Genomic DNA, 20,964 nt, shown 5'->3' with positions numbered 1-20,964 from the left:
GCACAATAGTGAGCAAGTGCTTTGTCAACAACGGTATTTTTTGTTTTTTGATTAATCAATTAATTGAGGAGTTATTTAATTATTAGCGATTAATTAAGTCCTTATTTAATTAATCAAATTTCCTTTCTCTTCTGACCATTAACTCAGGCACCTTTTGAGTTAGGAAGCTGATATTTGGACATGCCAATGACCAGGTGATTTGGCTGCAAAAGCTATTTTTGATTTATTAATTAATCAATTAATCGATTAATTATTTAATTATTGGATTAATGACTAAAAAAAAATTATTTATTTTTTTTAGTTACAGAATCTGATGAAATGGTGGTGGTTTATGTGTTCTCTGACCGAATTGATTAATAATTTAATATTTTATGATTATTATTTGTTTATTTTTATTATTAATCATTTATTTATTTTCTTTCTCATTTGGCCAATATCTCAGGCACCTTTTGAGCTCGGAAGCTAATATTTGGACATGAGTGACCAAGTGATGTGGCTATCAAGGATATGTTTGATTTATTGATTAATCATTTAATCGATTAATTATTTATTGATTAATTGATTAATTATTTATTGATTAATCAATTAATTATTTAATTTTTTTATTCTAAAACATACATCTTCAGATGAAGCACTCGTGGTTTAGTTATGCTATGAGCCAATTGATTCAGAAAATATTTTGTGATAATCTTTTATTGATTTTAACGATACAATTAATCAGTCAATTAGCGTACACCTCTCCCTCCCAATGCAGCCTCTATGAGCTGCACTGCGGTATTGCCGGGCGCCTGAGGCGCCCCGGCAATGCCGCGCTGTAGGATATTTAATTATTTGGCATGGGGGCGGTGTACTTTGAATGTATCTGTACTTGTTATATTTCCTTTTAATAAAATATGCAATGTAATGGTTACTAAACGAGTCCCCCGTCATGTGACCAGATCCTCATCTCTGATTGGTGTAAGTTTGTGAGGGCATACGGACAGACAAACGCTGTTCTAAACCTAAAGTGCATGTACGTCACGATACGTTTATTAACCTTCAGGGCTATTTTGATAAACTAGTTTTTTAACTACTGTTAACTTGTTTTTGCATTTGTGAGGAATATACCTGGTATAGTGAGGTACCTTAGTGAAAATATCGTTACACGGTGCACAAAAGTACCATTTTTCACCAAAGCATCTCCATGGTATACCTTTTAGAAAAAAGGTAAGCTGCAAAAAATTGCATAATGGGAAGGGCAATATATGACGTCATGATGACGTCATCAGCTAATTATTACACAATTATATATTTTAAAAATCGTTTAATCAGTCAGGAGTAAGCCGTGGAGTGTGTTTTGACCTTAAAATATGTGTTTCTGAGGTGAAGGAATTCAATGCAATTGCCAATATTGTTCTTAGACTATCTTTAAAAGATTTAAGATGTCATTATGACATCATCAACTAAAAATAAGCTCATATTACGCACAAATTGGATTGGTTAGTCAACACTGACATATGGAGAGTCTTTAGTTCATATAAGGCTATGCTTCTTGGGTCACAGCATTTAACGCAGCCGCACTTTTTTATTTAGACTGAGCTATTACGTTTTATGACATCATCATTATGTCATCTGCTTGTTGAATAAAAGGATAGATGGTTCAAAATTAAACATATTGAATTAAATATGTATATACATCATAGTAGTGCTCCTCTCCCCTGTTGTGATCAATGATTCCATCGAGATGTAAAAAAATAACGATGTCTTATGTCATTATTACCTCACAAAAACACAGTGAACCCCGCCCCCCCCCCCCCTACACACACACACACACACACACACACACACACACACACACACACACACACACACACACACACACACATCTATTTTATGCTATATCATTGTTGTAATCGTTACTCATGCCTTTGTGAGAGAATATTACGTTGTATTACCAGCCTCATTGATTCTGCACTTCGGGTTGATATTCAACACCCTAATTATACTCAAGGCAAGTAATTCATTGTTCAAAGTTGACATGCACAGATGTGGAATAAGAATGATAGCTTAGTGTCAGTGATGAGCTGTAGCTGCAAGCAGATTATTTCTGACAGTTGCAACTGCAAAGTTCTGTGCAGCGTAGACCACTTCCATGAAAAGATCCTAAGGTTGCAGTGGGCGAGGGATTATGGTCGATGTTATCGAGTGCACGGACAGTGAAGAGACCTTTCCTGAGAATAGATGGGCACACAATTTGATCAGCAGTGAACTGGTCACACATTGCAGATGCCAATTTATTCTCCAGCTGCAGGACCCGGCTGTAAGAGATGCTCAACCCCAGTTTAGCCAGTTGGTCAACAAGTGTTCTGTTCCTCGTCAGTGTGTGAATATTCAATCCAATGTAGACAGGAAGTGGAGGCTCTCGCTCTGGAGACTGTTTTTTGGGAGTGGCCCCTTTCTTGCATCTTTTCTTCGAATTGTGCAGGTATAACTGAGCCATTGTTTGACTGGCCTGAGTGTCATCAACATCGCTCTTCAGGTTTGGTCCATACAGGATCATTGATGAAATGAGTGTGAGGCTGGGAAGCATTTTCTGGCACTTAGGGAGGAAACTGCCAGAAAACTCGAAGTGCGTTTCGCTGAACATTTCTTCTCGGCATATTTTTGTGACTTTTGAAAAAAGGAAAGCTTCTGATTCATAGTTGTGTTCGAGCAAAGCATCTTTGAGCATTTGTTTCATTCCCTCTGGAAACACAAGAACGATGTTCTGGCCATCTGTCTGCTCTTGCACACCTGTGTCAGCAAAGTGTTCAAGAAGTCTGCTTTTCAAACGACTCTTGTTGATTGAGACATCCTGCCCAAGATTTTGAAGACGACGTTCATACAGATCAGATAACTTGAAGAGGTATGTCCCATCCTCGATGGCAAACTAAACGTAAGACACCAACTCCACAAATGCTCTGGCATCTGCTCGTTCTCTTTCGGTGTTTGAGGAAACACCTTTACGGCGATGAGCCCGATGTCTGTTTCTATATTGCGTCAAACAGTTAAGCTGGTTCTAGGGGTAAACAGTTAAGCTGGTTCTAGGGGTAAACAGTTAAGCTGGTTCTAGGGGTAAACAGTTAAGGTGGTTCTAGGGGTAAACAGTTAAGGTGGTTCTAGGGGTAAACAGTTAAGGTGGTTCTAGGGGTAAACAGTTAAGGTGGTTCTAGGGGTAAACAGTTAAGGTGGTTCTAGGGGTAAACAGTTAAGGTGGTTCTAGGGGTAAACAGTTAAGGTGGTTCTAGGGGTAAACAGTTAAGGTGGTTCTAGGGGTAAACAGTTAAGGTGGTTCTAGGGGTAAACAGTTAAGGTGGTTCTAGGGGTAAACAGTTAAGGTGGTTCAAGGGGTAAACAGTTAAGGTGGTATTTGGCTTCCAGGGCAATTAAATCACCTCCTGTTATTTTGGATAAGAGTTGTTCATCCTGCATATCAGTTGCCATCTTTCTGTGGGACTGATCAGCACCAAATGTTTCGAAGTTGTGTAATTTTTTGGCACCCGTCGTTTCACAGAAAATGCACACACATTCAGCATCAAACACCGACTGCCTCTTTGACCGTCGTATCTCGGGATCCTCGGCTGCATGTTTTTTTTCTTCATTACTTGCCTTTTGAGTTGCGAGTTGTTGAACTTTTGATGACAAGAATGATGCCACGAGGCATTATTTTCCACAAAAGTTTCTACTGTTCCTTCAGCTCCATATTCTACATCAACTGGCGATGCATATATTTTCCTGAACTCTTCAACATTTGCCAGGAATGCAGCATATACTTCTCTGGCGTTACACTTAAATCCTTTCTGTGGACAACATGGTCTTTCTGGTGTAGTTTTCATGCAGATAATGCAAGCTGTCCAATCCATGATGACCTGAAATTAGATAGTAACAGTCCATGTCAGCATAAAAAAGGAGAATATTCAAACCAATTACATGTTCCAATGTTGTAAATTAATACGTTTTCTCGAATTTTGTAAACTTGCAAAGGTATATTTTACGTGAGATGTAGAATGATATTTTTAAAATTTGAAGAGGACTTCTGTTCATTTTACTGAAACCTCTGATAATTAATGAGCAAGATTATAGATGAAGGTTTTTACAGATTATTTACTTAGAAACGTCCATTCTGCTTAAGATACCCAATTTCCTTTATTTTCGGGGGATTAAATTCACACCTTGCAGTATGCCTAGAAGGATTCAAAATTAACATCCTCTGTACAGTGACCGTTCAAAAAATGATGGGATAGTCAATTAAATAGTCTGTGTTATAACTATGTAGTTCGTTTCATACGTATAAAATATTTGAAAAAAAAAAAACTTGCACCCACACAACTGTATATTTTCACTGTGTTAAAATTATGTGTAAACATGAACTCAACAAAGAAAGTCAATTTGATCCGATATTTGATCGGTTGCAAGTTTACAGATCACAATCTAGTTATATGGAAAAGAACAAGAAGTCATGTCGACAAATACTTTAATTGTAGCACTTATGTCAATAATCGAAGATTCTTTGTTTTGTTTTTTTCAACAAAATTAGAATATAGTGACGTCACTGCAACAGCAAATCAGCTTATGGTTGCTTAAATGTCATTAATTACATCACTCTTCAATTCCCTGACCCTTAAAATGTCAAATTAATGACTTGGAATCTCATCACAATGCTTCACAACCTTATTTTCTACATTTACTTGCTCTACGAGCTCGGTAGTAGATTGTGACGTCATTATGACGTCATAAAGTACACTTCCTGTCATCCGATTTTTGCAGCTTACCCTCTTTTTGATTGTAAGACTTGGGCAACGCTTTGGTGAAAACAATGGTGCTTTTGTCCACCGTGTAACAATCCTTGGTATTTTTGTTACTATGGTAAACTGGTTGTGTTGTTCCACGAAATTCCTTTTAAAAATGTCGACATCCCAGTTTTGATGAGTCATGTGATTATGAATACAAGTTTGCTGGGGACGTTGAGTTGTTGGGTTTATTGGTAACCTGAACTTCAATCTGGCAGAGTGTCAAACTCACCTTTGTATTTTACAGTTAAAATATAAAGGCACGTAATTATGAGCTTAAAAAAGCAACAAAGGAGGCAAGAATTGTTGGAATGTGTTTTAAATTGCTTTTTGATGTGTCACCAAAATCTTCTTCTTTATCAGACACATTACCTCACAGGTAAATGTGTACAAATTATACTTTGAAAAGTCTGCTACAGAGTACATTCATAAACCTTTACAAAGCAGCGTTTATTCTTGTTCTCGAGTGTTTTCATAACTACCAAGTCTGACAAAGACGCCAAAATATATCGCTAAAGTATAAATCAAGCGAAAGATCGTTAAAACGGCAAATCGTACATTTTTTCTTCTTCTTCTTCTTCGCTATTTTTGACCAGCCGAGCACAATCAAGGCTGAGGTGATTACAAATTACAATGATTCTAATTTTTATTGTTTCTAGTTTCTAATTTCAATATGCGCTATATCAAATGGTCCTGTAACATGTGGTAAAGTTTCAATTTCCTCCGTTAACCCATTTTCTATATACCGCTTTTCGCTTTGTCAGCCCGAGGTATTAATCATCCACGTCACACGTCACCAGTCAGTCACCAGGTAAAATATTCGTGTTATTTTGCTTAAATAACACGAATATTTTAAATCGGATTCATATGACAAAAAATTCCTGTACGCTTATCGTGGGTGGGATCGAGGTGCGTATTCCACCACGAGTCGATTAACAACAGAAGTCAAAGTACAACAGAAGAGATTTGTCGACGAGGACACGAATATCCTCCGGTGAGTGCGAGTCCCGTACTGTATAATGTTCAATTATTGTGAATTACCTTATATTGAGTGTGATAAATGGTGTTCAGCTGTTTGATTACTGAATTTCATTCGGTCAAGATCAGTAAAATTGTAAACCATTGCATTGTAAGCGATAAATAAGGTGAGAGTTAAATAGGTGTTAAAATTCACGAAGTTAGAGATGAGACAAAAACAAGAAGGATGGACGATGTTCGGAGGATGCAGGACCAGGAGTGTGGGAGCAGATTAGGGTGGAGGTCAGCACGTTTAGAATAGGAGAGGGTGGCGGTCAGCACGTTTAGAAGAGAAGAAGGGTGGAGGTCAGCACGTTTAGAAGAGAAGAAGGGTGGAGGTCAGCACGTTTAGAAGAGGAGAGGGTGGCGGTCAGCACGTTTAGAAGAGAAGAAGGGTGTGTGGCGGACACAAAAGCCCACTGGCGTGGTGACATCATTCCACGCACGAAGTGGGCTGTGGCCACGCCCGAGGGGTAGGCGTGGCCTCATGATATACACCGGGCGCCCAGCCCGGAGGAGTTCAGTGTTACAGTGTAGTCTTACAATAAAGACATTTATATGTTACCGCTTGTCCGCTTCCTCCTTGCTCACAAGCAGCGCGCGTAACGCCGCGCTTTACTGGTGACCCTCGACGTTGGATCTGCCGGAGCGATCCTTCCACACGCGACGCCATCGCCATGGCCGCCTTCGTCAAACTTCCGGAATTTTGGGAGGCTCAGGCCGAAGTCTGGTTCGTCCAGGCCGAAGCCCAATTTCAGCTTCGGCGCCTCACCAACGACGACCTGCGCTACTGCCATGTCGTCGCCTCCCTCGGGCCCGGCACGGCCGCTCGAGTTGTGTCCGTCCTTCGCCACCCACCGGACGGCCACAAGTACGAGGCACTCAAGCGGCTACTCCTAGCCACGTTCGGCCTCACGGACGACGCACGGGCCGATCGCCTCCTGGATCTCCCCGAGCTCGGTGAGACGCGCCCGTCGGTCCGAATGGACCATATGCTGTCACTGTTGGGCGACGAAGCCCCCGGTTCGCTATTCCGGGCGCTTTTCCGTCGCCAACTTCCAGCGCAGGTTCGCCTCGCGTTGGCCGGGACCGGGCTAACGGAACCCCGAGCATTGGCGGCCGAGGCGGACAAGTACTTCGCCGCTTCGGACACGCGGGCGAGCGTTGGCGTGGCCGTCACGGCCTTCGACGCTGATGTTCCACAGCATCATCTTCTACAGCACGCTGATGTTCCACAGCATCATCTTCTACAGCACGCTGTGGTTCAGCAGCATGCTGATACGCACCTCGTGAACGCCGCCACGCCCCGCCCACCGCCGCGGCGAAAACCGCCACCGCGGGGAAACCCGTCGACTCCACCGGCCTGGCGGAGCCAGCCGCGCTCCTCCAGCTCCACCACCTGGTGCTGGTTCCACGCCAAGTTCGGCCACGAAGCTCGGCGGTGTCATCCGCCGTGCTCCTTCAACGGGTCGGGAAACGCCCGGGCCGGCGCTCAATTGTGGCGATGAGCGCCGGCCGTTCGAGCAGCCTGCTGTTCATAACGGACACCTTCTCCGGGCGCCGTTACCTGTGCGACACGGGAGCACAGGTGAGTGTCATTCCCGCCGGCACGTCAGACAAGCACGCCGCGGGTGGGGGCCCCGCGCTGCTTGCCGCGAACGGGACGCCCATCCGTACGTACGGAAAACGCTGCCTCTCTCTGCGGTTTGGAGGCCAGGTTTTCCGATGGACGTTCGTCACCGCCGACGTGCCCATGGCACTGCTTGGCGCGGACTTCCTGTGCGCTAATGGGCTCCTGGTCGACGTCAAGCGCAGACGGCTTGTCCAGGCCGAGACGTTCAGCTCGCTCGCATGTGCGTTGCCCAGCTCAACGAGCGGCTTGCCAAGCGGCTTGCCGAACGATTCGGTTCCGGCCACGTTGGTCTGTACGCTTCCGGCAGCGGACGCATTCACCCGCCTCCTCGCCGGCTTCCCGGCCCTCACGCGGCCCACCTTCTCGGCGGGGGCCGTCAAGCACGGGGTGGCCCATCACATCCCCACCGTCGGGCCACCGGTCTACGCCCGGGCACGCCGCCTCGAGCCGACGAAGCTGGCGGTGGCAAAAGCGGAGTTCGCTACCCTGGAGCGACTCGGCATCGTTCGGCGCTCAGAGAGCGCTTGGGCGTCGCCGCTGCACATCGTGCCGAAGCCCGGCGGGGGATGGCGACCGTGCGGGGACTATCGCCGTCTCAATGACGCCACGACTCCCGACCGCTACCCCGTCCCCCACATTCAGGACTTTTCCGCCCGTTTGGCGGGCAGGTCCTTCTTCTCGAAGGTGGACCTCATACGCGGCTACCATCAGGTCCCCGTCAGGCCGGAGGACGTCCCGAAGACGGTGGTCATCACGCCATTCGGACTCTTCGAGTTCCTGCGCATGCCCTTCGGTCTGAAGAATGCGGCTCAGGCGTTCCAGCGACTGATGGACAGCGTCCTGCGCGACTTGGATTTTGTCTACGTCTACCTGGACGATATCCTCGTCGCCAGCGCGTCCCGCGAAGAGCACCTACGCCACCTCCGCACGCTCTTCGAACGCCTGGGCCAGCATGGCCTGATTGTGAACCCCGCAAAGTGCCGGTTCGGCGCCGCCACAATCGATTTTCTGGGGCACCGTGTCACCAGGCACGGAGCCGTCCCCCTGCCGGCCAAGGTGGAGGCGGTGAAGGGGTTTCCGCGCCCCCGCACGATCAGAGGGCTGCAGGAGTTCCTGGGCATGGTGAACTTTTACCATCGGTTCCTGCCCCGTATCGCCCAGCTCCTGCGCCCCCTGCACGAAGCTCTCCGAGGTAAGCCGGGCAAAGGCGACGTTACCTGGACCGAGCAGATGGACACGGCGTTCACGGGCGCGAAGCTCGCTTTGGCTAACGCCACCATGCTCGCGCACCCGGCGCCCGATGCACCGATCGCCCTCACCACCGATGCCTCGGACTACGCGGTGGGCGCGGTGCACGAGCAATGGGTGCGTGGAGCTTGGCAACCGCTGGCGTTCTTTAGCCGGCAGCTTCGCCCGCCCGAACGCCGTTACAGTACCTTCGACCGCGAGTTGCTCGGACTTCACTTGGCGGTCAGGCACTTCCGTCATCTGCTCGAGGGCCGGGCGTTCACTGCCTTCGTCGACCACAAGCCGCTGATCTTCGCGATGGGCAAGGTCACCGAGCCGTGGTCGGCCCGGCAGCAGCGTCACCTCTCGGCCGTGTCCGAGTACACGACGGACATCCAGCACGTCGCGGGGAAGGACAACCCGGTTGCGGATTGCCTTTCCCGGGCCGTCGCCCACGCAGTCCACCTCGGCATCGACTATGCCCGGATGGCAGCGGACCAGGCCGCTGACCCCGACGTCCAGGCCTTGCGGACCGCCGTCACGGGCCTCCGCGTCACCGAGGTGCCGTTCGACGGCGCGGGCGCGGCCCTCTTGTGCGACGTCTCCCTCGGGCGTCCTCGCCCCATCGTGCCCGCGGGCTGGCAGCGCCAGGTGTTTGACGCCATCCACGGCCTGTCCCACCCGGGCGCGAGGGCCTCCCAAAGGCTGATCGCCGACAAGTTCGTCTGGCATGGCCTCCGGAAGGCCGTCCGCGGCTGGGCCAGGACGTGCCTCGCGTGCCAGCGCGCCAAGGTGCACCGGCACACCCAGGCCCCGTTGGCCCCGTTCACGGTGCCGGAACGCCGGTTTGACCACGTCCACGTGGACCTGGTGGGACCTCTGCCCCCCTCGCGGGGTTTCACCTACGTCCTCACCATGGTGGACCGCACCACCCGGTGGCCGGAGGCCGTGCCCTTGGCGTCGACAACGGCGGCCGATGTCGCGCAGGCTTTCATCGCCACCTGGGTCGCCCGGTTCGGCGCCCCCTCAGACATCTCATCCGACCGCGGCCCCCAGTTCACCTCGGAGCTCTGGGGGGCGGTTGCGCAGGGGCTCGGGGTCCGGCTGCACCGAACCACGGCCTACCACCCCCAGGCTAACGGCCTGTGTGAGCGATTTCACCGCTCATTGAAGGCCGCGCTCCGGGCCACCCTCCGCGACGGCGGCTGGGTCGACAGGCTCCCCTGGGTCCTGCTGGGCCTCCGGACGGCACCCAAGGAGGACCTGCGCGCATCCGCGGCGGAGTTGGTCTTCGGGCAACCGCTGCGGGTGCCGGGCGAGTTCCTCCCCGACTCCACGGCACCATGGTCCGCGGCACAGCAGCGCTCCGCTCTGCAAGAGACCGCCCAGAGGTTCGCCCCGGTGCCAACGGCATGCCACGGGCACCCACCGACGCACGTCGCCCCGGAGCTTCGCACGGCGGAGTACGTCTTCGTCCGCCACGATGCCCATCGGACACCACTGCGGCCCCCGTACGACGGGCCTTTCCGCGTGCTGGAGACCGGGGCGAAGCACTTCACCCTGGACATCGGCGGTACTCCTGACCGCGTTTCGGTAGACCGCCTCAAGCCGGCCCACCTCGATGTGGACCATCCACCGCCAGTGGCCCGACCCCCACGTCGGGGCCGCCCTCCTGCGGGCGGACCCCCGGCACCGCCCAGCCCCGCCGCCACGGCGCCCCCCGGTCCTGCACCCATCCCAGGGGCAGCCAGGGGCATCCCACCTGGTATCCCTGCACCCCGGACGCCGCCGATCGCCAGGGGGCGCTTCGGCCGGGTCATTCGTCTGCCCCGCAAACTGGCCCTCCAGGTGCGCGGGAATTCTGGGGGGGCGCGTGTGGCGGACACAAAAGCCCACTGGCGTGGTGACATCATTCCACGCACGAAGTGGGCTGTGGCCACGCCCGAGGGGTAGGCGTGGCCTCATGATATACACCGGGCGCCCAGCCCGGAGGAATTCAGTGTTACAGTGTAGTCTTACAATAAAGACATTTATATGTTACCGCTTGTCCGCTTCCTCCTTGCTCACAAGCAGCGCGCGTAACGCCGCGCTTTAGGTGCACGTTTAGAAGAGGAGAAGAGTAGCGGTCAGCACGTTTAGAAAAGGTGGCGGTCAGCACGTTTAGAAGAGAAGAAGAGTGGAGGTCAGCACGTTTAGAAGAGAAGAAGAGTGGAGGTCATCACATTCAGAAGAGAAGAAGGGTGGAGGTCAGCACGTTTAGAAGAGCAGAAGAGTAGCGGTCAGCACATTCAGAAGAGAAGAAGGGTGGCTGTCAGCACGTTTTTGAAGAGAAGAAGGGTGGAGGTCAGCACGTTTAGAAGAGGAGAGGGTGGCGGTCAGCACGTTTAGAAGAGAAGAGTGGAGGTCAGCACATTTAGGAGAGAAGAAGGGTGCAGGTCAGCACGTTTAGGAGAGAAGATTTTGGAGATCTCGCGAGATCACGTCTTTTCGAAGCTGCTCCATGCGCTCACGCTTTCGAAGCTAAGTGATATTTCTCAATCGTGTTTTTGTCGAGACTGTATCTATCTTTCGGTGTATGTACCTACAGCGTATCTTTTGGAAAATTTTCGGTGCTAATTTTTCGTTCATGTATACACAATCGACGGTTAATGGTATCGAGTATTCTGCGGCCTAGTACTCGTAGGCTTAGACTACCGTACCGTCTCAGACCTTGTGGTTTGTTTTTCTCTCAGCGATTCGTCGAATGCGCTGAAATTATTTTCGTTCTCTGTTTCGTACCAGTCGTTCACCCCGTACCTCCTTGTTTAATATCTGTACTCACAAAAAAAAAAAAAAAAAAAAAAAATTCCCTTCCCAGGTCTTATTCGTTTATTTGTTGTTCTTTTTGTTCGTTAGTTCTTCGTTCGCGATCACGCGGTTAGAAATGTATAATCGATTTTTTTGTGCGCATGCGCAAGATTGGAGGTCTCGTCTCTTCAAAGCTGTCCATGCACGTTCGCTTTCGAAGTTAAGTAACTTTTCACAATTGTGTTTTTGTCGAAACTGGTCTTGTATGTACCTATTGGGGTGTCTTTAATAGTATTCTTGGCGTTGGTTTTTTGTAGTGTACCTGTGTTCAGAATCGTCGGTCTTTCTCATCGTGTATTCTGAGGCCTAAGTGTAGTACTAGGCTACTGTGTCCAACCTTGGCTTTAGGCTTTGTTTTTGTCTCAGCGGTTCTCCGATCACGCTGAAATTTTTTTCCGGTCTCTGTTTTCACGGTCTTTTCATCCCATACTTCCTTGTTTTAAAATCTCAAAAAAAAAAAAAAAACATTTCCTTCCGTTTTTATTCGTTTATTCGTTCTTAGTTGTTCGTTCGTTCATTCTTCGACCACGCTGTTTGTGATCACGTTGTTAAAAAATGTCTCATCTGAACCCTGAAGACCTGTTTTCTGTCATATTCTATAACACCTTTTTCTTCTTCTTCTATAAAAGGATGCTTTCGACTTGCTCACCAAATCCATTCATTCCAAAAAAAAATTCCATCTCTTATAGTGCATCTTTCATTCATTCCCTAAACTCTCCAGCACTCCATCCTCCCTCCAGCGTCCTCAAACGTATTTTTGACTCGAATGTCTCAAGAAACTCATTTTGCAATAAATGTTCGTTTCCCATTAATCGTACATTTTTCAAAATCCCATCACCCCAAAATCCCATTTCCCATCACCCCTCCCCTCTAAATCTACCCCCTTTCCCATCCCCTCCAAATCATCCCCATCACCCATCTCTTTCAAATCTTCCCCCTTGCCCCTCCCCTCCAAATCTTCCCAATCACCCATTCCTTTCAAATCTCCCCCCACACCCCTCCCCTCCGAGACTCTCCCTCGCTCCTCCCCTCCTAGACTCCCCTCTCACCCCTCCCCCTCAAAGCGTCCTCCCCGCTTCTTCCCCCTTCCAACTTTCACCTTCATCTCCCTCAACCTTCTGCCTCACTCTTCCCCCTCGTCAAATAACACCTCACTGCGCCTCTCCCAATCACCATCAAACCTTTTGTCTGCCCCATCCTTCCCTTTCTCCGAGCTATTCTGTAATCTCTGACACACCTTCAACAGCTCTCCCTACCTCTTCCTCCTCTTCCACATCTTACCCTACCGCTCCCCCCCCCCCCCCCCTGTTCTGTATCCGATGCTCCCCCTTCCTCTTCCTTAACAGTATGGACCTCAAACATCCGGGGCCTTCGCCCAAACATGTCTGATCTCTCCATACAGGTTGCTTCTGACAAACCAGACGTGATCTGCTTAACAGAAACTTTCCTCCTTCACGATGTCTCTGATTCCTTGGTATCTCTCCCAGGTTACTCCCTACTCCGGTATGATAGACCTGAGCCTCGTCCTGGAGGTGGGGTTGCTATCTTTATAAAAAAACTCTCTTCCTCACTCGCCCTGCACTGCCCTCTCTCCACCTCACCCCCAGGAATACCTTTGGCTACGGCTTCCCCTTCGCTCCCACCTTTTGTTCATATGTGTGTTGTACCGTCCACCAAACAGTGATGACTCCATCTACATCTCGCTGTCTGAGAATATGGACCAACTTCTATCTACCCATCCCAACTCTCTCTTCCTCATATGTGGTGATTTCAACTGTCACCATGCCAGTTGGCTGGGTGTGGGTACCTCTCTCACCAGCCATGGCTCTTCAGCAAAGGACTTCTGTGACTCACTGGGACTGACACAAACTGTCAATTTCCCGACCCGGATTTCAGTCAACGGAGCATCTTCTCTTCTGGACTTGGTTATGACTAACTTCCCTGAAAATGTCTGCTGCTCTTCTTCTGCTCCAATCGGCTCTTCTGATCATGTGCTTGTTAAAGTGGACATCTCTCTGACCATTCGCAGAGAGCCTCCTCAGCGTCGACGAGTCTGGCATTTCACTCAGGCCAACTGGCACGGTCTTCAAGCAGCCATCAATCATCTGGACTGGTCTCCCATCTCTACTGCCTCTGACATAAATTCTTCCTGGGAATTCTTCCAAAGCAAACTGCTCTCTCTCTCATGCACAGATTTATCCCATCTCGTCTTCTGTTGTCATACCCTTCCTCCCGTCCATGGTACACGGAATCTTGTGGTGAGGCTATTGCCCAGAAACAACTTGCTTTCGTCTCCTGGAAAGCAAATCCAACGGAAGGAAATCTCATTTCCTTTCACAAAGCCCGAAACAAGTGTGTGTCCACGCTCAGGAGAGCCAGGAAACAATATCTCTCCGTTCTCAGGACCGAACTCTCTTATCTGTCTCCCTCTTCCAAATCCTGGTGGCGTCTGGTCAAATCTGTTTCTGGTGTTTGTTCCCCCTCCATCCCTTCCCTCACCTCAAATGGCCACACGGCTGACTCCGCACGCGAAAAAGCTGAATGCCTCAACTCTGTGTTTGCCTCTAAATCTTGTGTCCCAAACCCATCCCTCTCTGTACCCACCGTACCCAGTCGTACCCAGCTGCTCCTGGACTCTGTGTCCTTTCCTCCTGACAAGGTGGAAAAGTTTCTGTCAACCCTCGACTCGGATTCTGCAACTGGACCTGACGGCATCAGCCCACGGGTCCTAAAATCCTGTTCTTCCGCTCTTTCACTCCCTCTCTCTGTTCTCTTCACCCTCTCTTTTGCTCAAGGTCATCTTCCATCTGCTTGGAAATCTGCCAACATCACCGCTTTGCACAAAAAAGGTGCAAAAACAGATCCCAGCAACTACAGACCAATCAGCCTTCTCCCAATTATCAGCAAAGTCATGGAATCCATCATTGCTTCAGATATGAAATCTTTCCTCTTCTCCAATGGCTTGATCTCTGATCATCAATTTGGTTTCAGACCTGGACACTCTACTCTGGACATGCTGCTTCTGCTTTCTCAACAATGGATGGAGGTCCTCAATGCCAAACAGGAAATTAGAGCAGTCTCCCTTGACATATCACGTGCCTTCGATACGGTCTGGCACCCCGCTCTGCTCACCAAACTCTCCTCTTTTGGTATCCATGGAAATCTCCACGCATGGCTGGCGGACTTCCTCTCTAGTCGTAGTCAACGTGTGGCCCTGAATGGGTTTCTCTCATCTCCTCTTCCTGTTCAGGCTGGAGTTCCACAAGGCAGTGTTCTATGCCCTGTCCTTTTTCTGGTCTTCATCAATGATCTCTCTGACTCTCTTGAAAATCCTCTGTATCTCTTTGCTGATGACTCTACTCTCTGTCGCTCCATTCTTCATCCCTCAGATCGGCAGTCTGCTGCCTCCTCACTCTCTGCAGACCTGGACAAAATCACAGACTGGGCAAACAAGTGGAACATGTCTTTCAATCCTGACAAATCTCACACTCTTACGATTTCTCTCCGAAAAGACCGACTGGACAACCCTCCCATCCACTTTCTGAATAATCCTCTCCAAGAAGTTCTGTCACTCAAGCTTTTGGGTCTCACTATCTGCCATGATCTTTCCTGGGAAAACCACATTTCAAATCTGGCCTCCAAAGCCAGTCGCCGACTGGGCATCCTCCGTCGTGCGAAGTCCTTCCTTGGCACACCTGAGCTCCTCACCACATACAAGGCTTTCATCCGCAGCTCAATGGAATACTGCTCTCCCCTCTGGGCTGGTGCTCCTGCCTCACACCTAGCTCGTCTTCACGCTGTTGAAACCAAAGCATTCAGAATCATTGGAATCTCCCGCGATGAAGCTAACTCCAAGGGCCTCTCACTCACTCACCGCAGGCAGGTTGGTGGTCTTTCCATCTTCTACCGACTCCTCTCTGGCCTTGCCCCCCCAACTCTCTCTGGGCTCTGTCCCGCAAATATTCCTACAGGTCGCACAAGATCTGCCTGCAACCCTCTTATGGTCAAACTGCCAAAATCAAGACTCTCTGCTCACCTTCACTCCTTCATTCCTCTTTTCTCCCGCCTCTGGAACAAACTCCCTCACTCTCTTCAATCCCACTCCACCCTCCAGGTCTTTAAAACAGCTGTTCACCACCATCTCTTATCTTCCCCCATCCAAAACCTTGATCTTTTCTACCCCCGCTAATTTCACCCCAATCCACTTTTTTGAAATACCAACTTCTGTCCTGGAAGTCATTGGTGTACTTGTGTTTTATACTTCTCCCTCCACCCCCCCCCCCCCCCTTCCCATGCCTCCTCCCCCCAAGCCCTCTCCCTTCCACACATCTCCCTGCTCTCAAATGTTTGGGTACTTCACCTTCTCTCCCCATCTTGTTTTCCGCTCCCGCTTTTTATATATTTTGTTTGTCTGGTTGATTTGTTTGTGAAGTAAATGTTAGATCTTTCACGAGCCTCGATTCAGTATACAAAAAAAAAATTTAAAAAAAATCTCTCCCCTGAACTATTTTCTCTCATATATTATAACACCCTTTTCTTCTTTTCCTACAAAAGGATGCTTTCGTCTTGCTCACCAAATCTATTCATTCCAAAAAATATATATAATACCATCTCTTACAGTTCCTCCTTTCTACATTCCATAAACTATCCAGAACTCCATCCCTCCTCCAGTGTCCTCAAACGTATTTTTGACTCGAAGGTCTCAAACTCATTTTGCAAAAAATGTTCGTTTCCCATGAATCGTACACTTTTCAAAATCCAATCTCACCCCTCCCCTCCAAATCCTCCCCATCACCCATCCCTTTCAAATCTCCCCCCTTGCCCCTTCCCTCCCCTCCCTCCTAAACTCCCCCCACACCCCTCCCCTCCGAGACTCTCCCTCGCTCCTCCCCTCCTAGACTCCCCTCTCACCCCTCCTCCTCAAAGCATCCTCCCTGCTTCTTCCTCCTTCCAACTTTCACATTCATCTCCCCAAACCCCCTGCCTTGCTCTTCCCCCTCCTCAAATAACACCTCACTGTGCCTCACCCAATCTCCATCAAACCTTTTGTCTGCCCCATTCTTCCCTTTCTCCAAGCTATTCTGAAATCTCTGACACACCTTCAACAGCTCTCCCTACCTCTTCCTCCTCTTCCACATCTTACCCTACCCCTCCCCCCCCCTGTTCTGGACCCGATGCTCCCCCTTCCTCTTCATTAACGGTATGGACCTCAAACATCCGGGGCCTTCGCTCAAACTTGACTGACCTCTCCATACAGGTTGCTTCTGACAAACCAGATGTGATCTGCTTAACAGAAACTTTCCTCCTTCATGATGTCTCTGATGCCTTGGTATCTCTCCCAGGTTACTCCCTCCTCCGGTATGATAGACCTGAGCCTCGTCCTGGAGGTGGGGTTGCTATCTTTATAAAAAACTCTCTTCCTCACTCGCCCTCCACTGCCCTCTCTCCACCTCACCCCCAGGAATACCTTTGGCTACGGCTTCCCCTTCGCTCCCACCTTTTGTTCATATGTGTGTTGTACCGTCCACCAATCAGCGATGACTCCATCTACATCTCACTGTCTGATAATATGGACCAACTTCTATCTACCCATCCCAACTCTCTCTTCCTCATATGTGGTGATTTCAATTGTCACCATGCCAGTTGGCTGGGTGTGGGTACCTCTCTCACCAGCCATGGCTCTTCAGCAAAGGACTTCTGCGACTCACTGGGACTGACACAATCTGTCAATTTCCCGACCCGGATCTCAGTCAACGGAGCATCTTCTCTTCTGGATTTGGTTATGACAAACATCCCTGAAAATGTCTGCTGCTCTTCTTCTGCTCCAATCGGCTCATCTGATCATGTGCTTGTCAAAGTGGACATCTCTCTGACCATTCTCAGAGAGCCTTCTCAGCGTCGACGAGTCTGGCATTTCACTCAGGCCAACTGGCACGGTCTTCAAGCAGCCATCAATCATCTGGACTGGTCTCCCATCTCTACCTCTGGTCTAAAATGTCTGCTGCTCTTCTTCTGCTCCAATCGGCTCATCTGATCATGTGCTTGTCAAAGTGGACATCTCTCTGACCATTCTCAGAGAGCCTCCTCAGCGTCGACGAGTCTGGCATTTCACTCAGGCCAACTGGCACGGTCTTCAAGCAGCCATCAATCATCTGGACTGGTCTCCCATCTCTACCGAGATCTCTGACATCTCTGACATCAACTCATCCTGGGAATTCTTTCAAAGTAAATTGCTCTCTCTCATGCACAGATTTATACCATCTCGTCTTCAGTTGTCATACCCTTCCTCCCGTCCATGGTACACGGAATCTTGTGGTGAGGCTGTTGCCCTGAAACAACTTGCTTTCGTCTCCTGGAAAGCAAATCCAACGGAAGGAAATCTCATTTCCTTTCACAAAGCCCGAAACAAGTGTGTGACCACCCTCAGGAGAGCCAGGAAACAATATCTCACCATTCTTAAGACCGAACTCTCTTATCTGTCTCCCTCTTCCAAATCCTGGTGGCGTCTGGTCAAATCTGTTTCTGGTGTTTGTTCCCCCTCCATCCCCTCCCTCACCTCAAACGGCTTAACGGCTGACTCCGCACGTGAAAAAGCTGAATGCCTCAACTTTGTGTTTGCCTCTAAATCTTGTGTCCCAAACCCATCCCTCTCTGTACCCACCGTACCCAGTCGTACCCAGCTGCTCCTGGACTCTGTGTCCTTTCCTCCTGACAAGGTGGAAAAGTTTCTGTCAACCCTCGACTCTGATTCTGCAACTGGTCCTGACGGCATCAGCCCACGGGTCCTAAAATCATGTTCTTCTGCTCTTTCACTCCCTCTTTCTGTTCTCTTCACCCTCTCTTTTGCTCAAGGTCATCTGCCATCTGCTTGGAAATCAGCCAACATCACCGCTTTGCACAAAAAAGGTGCAAAAACAGATCCCAGCAACTACAGACCAATCAGCCTTCTCCCAATTATCAGCAAAGTCATGGAATCCATCATTGCTTCAGATATTAAATCTTTCCTCTTCTCCAATGGCTTGATCTCTGATCATCAATTTGGTTTCAGACCTGGTCACTCTACTCTGGACATGCTGCTTCTGCTTTCTCAACAATGGATGGAGGTCCTCAACGCCAAACAGGAAATTAGAGCTGTCTCCCTTGACATTTCACGTGCCTTCGATACGGTCTGGCACCCTGCTCTGCTCTCCAAACTCTCCTCCTTTGGTATCCATGGAAATCTCCACGCATGGCTGGCGGACTTCCTCTCTGGTCGTAGTCAACGTGTGGCCCTGAATGGGTTTCTCTCATCTCCTCTTCCTGTTCAGGCTGGAGTTCCCCAAGGTAGTGTTCTGGGCCCTGTGCTTTTTCTGGTCTTCATCAATGATCTCTCTGACTCTCTTGAAAATCCTCTCTATCTCTTTGCTGACGACTCTACTCTCTGTCGCTCCATTCCTCATCCCTCAGATCGGCAGTCTGCAGCCTCCTCACTCTCTGCAGACCTGGACAAAATCACAGACTGGTCAAACAAGTGGAACATGTCTTTCAATCCTGACAAATCTCACACTCTTACAATGTCTCTCCGAAAGGACCGACTGGACAACCCTCCCATCTACTTTCTCAACAATCCTCTCCAAGAAGTTCTGTCGCTCAAGCTTTTGGGTCTCACTATCTGCCATGATCTTTCTTGGGAAAACCACATTTCCAAGCTGGCCTCCAAAGCCAGTCGCCGACTGGGCATCCTCCGTCGTGCGAAGTCCTTCCTTGGCACACCTGAGCTCCTCACCACATACAAGGCTTTCATCCGCAGCTCAATGGAATACTGTTCCCCCCTCTGGGCTGGTGCTCCTGCCTCACACCTTGCTCGGCTTCACGCTGTTGAGGCCAAAGCTTTCAGAATCATTGGAATCTCCTGCGATGTAGTCAACACCGAGGGCCTTTCACTCACTCACCGTAGGCAGGTTGGTGGTCTTTCTGTCTTCTACCGACTCCTCTCCGGCCTTGCTCCCCCAGCTCTCTCTGTGCTCTGTCCCCCCAATATTCCTTCAGGTCGCACAAGATCTGCCTGCAACCCTCTTATGGTTAAACTGCACTAGCAATCTAGGCTCTCTGCTCACCTTCACTCTTTCATTCCCCTTTTCTCCCGCCTCTGGAACAAACTCCCCCACTCCCTTCAATCCCACTCCTCCCTCCAGGTCTTTAAAACAGCTGTTCACCACCATCTCTTATCTTCCCCCATCGAAAACCTTGATCTTTTCTACCCCCGGTAATTCACCCCAGAGTCCTTGCAGTGTTCATATGTTTTAATCCTCTCCCACCTCCCCCCAAGTCCTCCCGATGTCCCTGCTCTCAAATGTTGTGTTTGTGTCCTGCCTCTTCTTCCCCCTCTCTTTTGTGTCCTCCCCCCTCTCTCCCCATCTTGTCTGCCGCTCCCCTTGTTTTTTGTGTTTTGTGTGTCGGTTTGTCTTTTTGTGTGATTAATGTTTGCTCTTTCACGAGCCTCGATCTTGTATACAAAAAAAAAAAAAAAAAAAAAAAGTGCATGTCAGCACGTTTAGAAGAGAAGGGTGGAGGTCAGCATGTTTAGAAAAGGAGAGGGTGGCGGTCAGCACGTTTAGAAGAGGAGCGGGTGGAGGTCAGCACGTTTAGAAGAGGAGAGGGTGGCGGTCAGCACATTTAGAAGAGGAGAGGGTGGCGGTCAGCACGTTTAGAAGAGTAGAAGGTTGGAGGTCAGCACGTTTAGAAGAGGAGAGGGTGGCAGTCACCACGTTTAGGAGAGAAGAAGGGTGGAGGTCACGTTTAGGAGTAGAGATGGGTGGAGGTCAGCATGTTTAGAAGAGAAGAAGAGTGGATGTCAGCACATTCAGAAGAGAAGAAGGGTGGAGGTCACGTTTAGGAGTAGAGATGGGTGAAGGTCAGCATGTTTAGAAAAGCAGAAGGGTGCAGGTCAGCATGTTTAGAAGAGAAGTAGGGTGGAGTGGAGGTCAGCATGCTTATGAGAGAAGAAGAGTAGAGGTTAGCACGTTTAGAAGAGAAGAAGAGTAGCGGTCAGCACGTTTAGAAAAGGAGAGGGTGGCGGTCAGCACGTTTAGAAGAGAAGAAGAGTGGATGTCAGCACATTCAGAAGAGAAGAAGGGTGGAGGTCACGTTTAGGAGTAGAGATGGGTGAAGGTCAGCATGTTTAGAAAAGCAGAAGGGTGCAGGTCAGCATGTTTAGAAGAGAAGTAGGGTGGAGTGGAGGTCAGCATGCTTATGAGAGAAGAAGAGTAGAGGTTAGCACGTTTAGAAGAGAAGAAGGGTGGAGGTCAGAATGTTTAGAAGAGAAGTAGAGTAGCGGTCAGCACGTTTAGAAGAGAAGAAGAGTGGAGGTCAGCACATTCAGAAGAGAAGAAGGGTGGAGGTCAGCAAGTTTAGAAGAGAAGAAGAGTAGCGGTCAGCACATTCAGAAGAGAA

General features: G+C 49.3%; 1 protein-coding gene across 5 annotated transcripts in view; it reads left to right on the top strand.

The window, feature by feature from the left end:
• The first annotated feature begins 5,675 nt into the window (after positions 1-5,675).
• The window catches only part of LOC137432624 (uncharacterized), a 73,304-nt gene continuing 58,015 nt past the window's right edge, over positions 5,676-20,964 (top strand). For 2 of the 5 annotated variants that reach the window (XM_068124698.2, XM_078783431.1), the window contains exon 1: positions 5,761-5,802. The gene's annotated coding sequence lies outside the window, so the exon portion shown is untranslated. Of the gene's footprint in view, positions 5,809-20,964 lie in introns of all 5 variants that reach the window. The other 3 variants (XM_068124696.2, XM_068124699.2, XM_068124697.2) reach the window with 3 other exon arrangements.

Source organism: Myxine glutinosa, chromosome 8 (genome assembly GCF_964187855.1).
Source record: "Myxine glutinosa chromosome 8, kmMyxGlut1.1, whole genome shotgun sequence".
Taxonomy (NCBI): Eukaryota; Metazoa; Chordata; class Myxini; order Myxiniformes; family Myxinidae; genus Myxine; species Myxine glutinosa.
The sequence above is the reverse complement of the archived record's forward strand: the minus strand, read 5'-3'. Positions and strand labels throughout refer to the sequence as shown.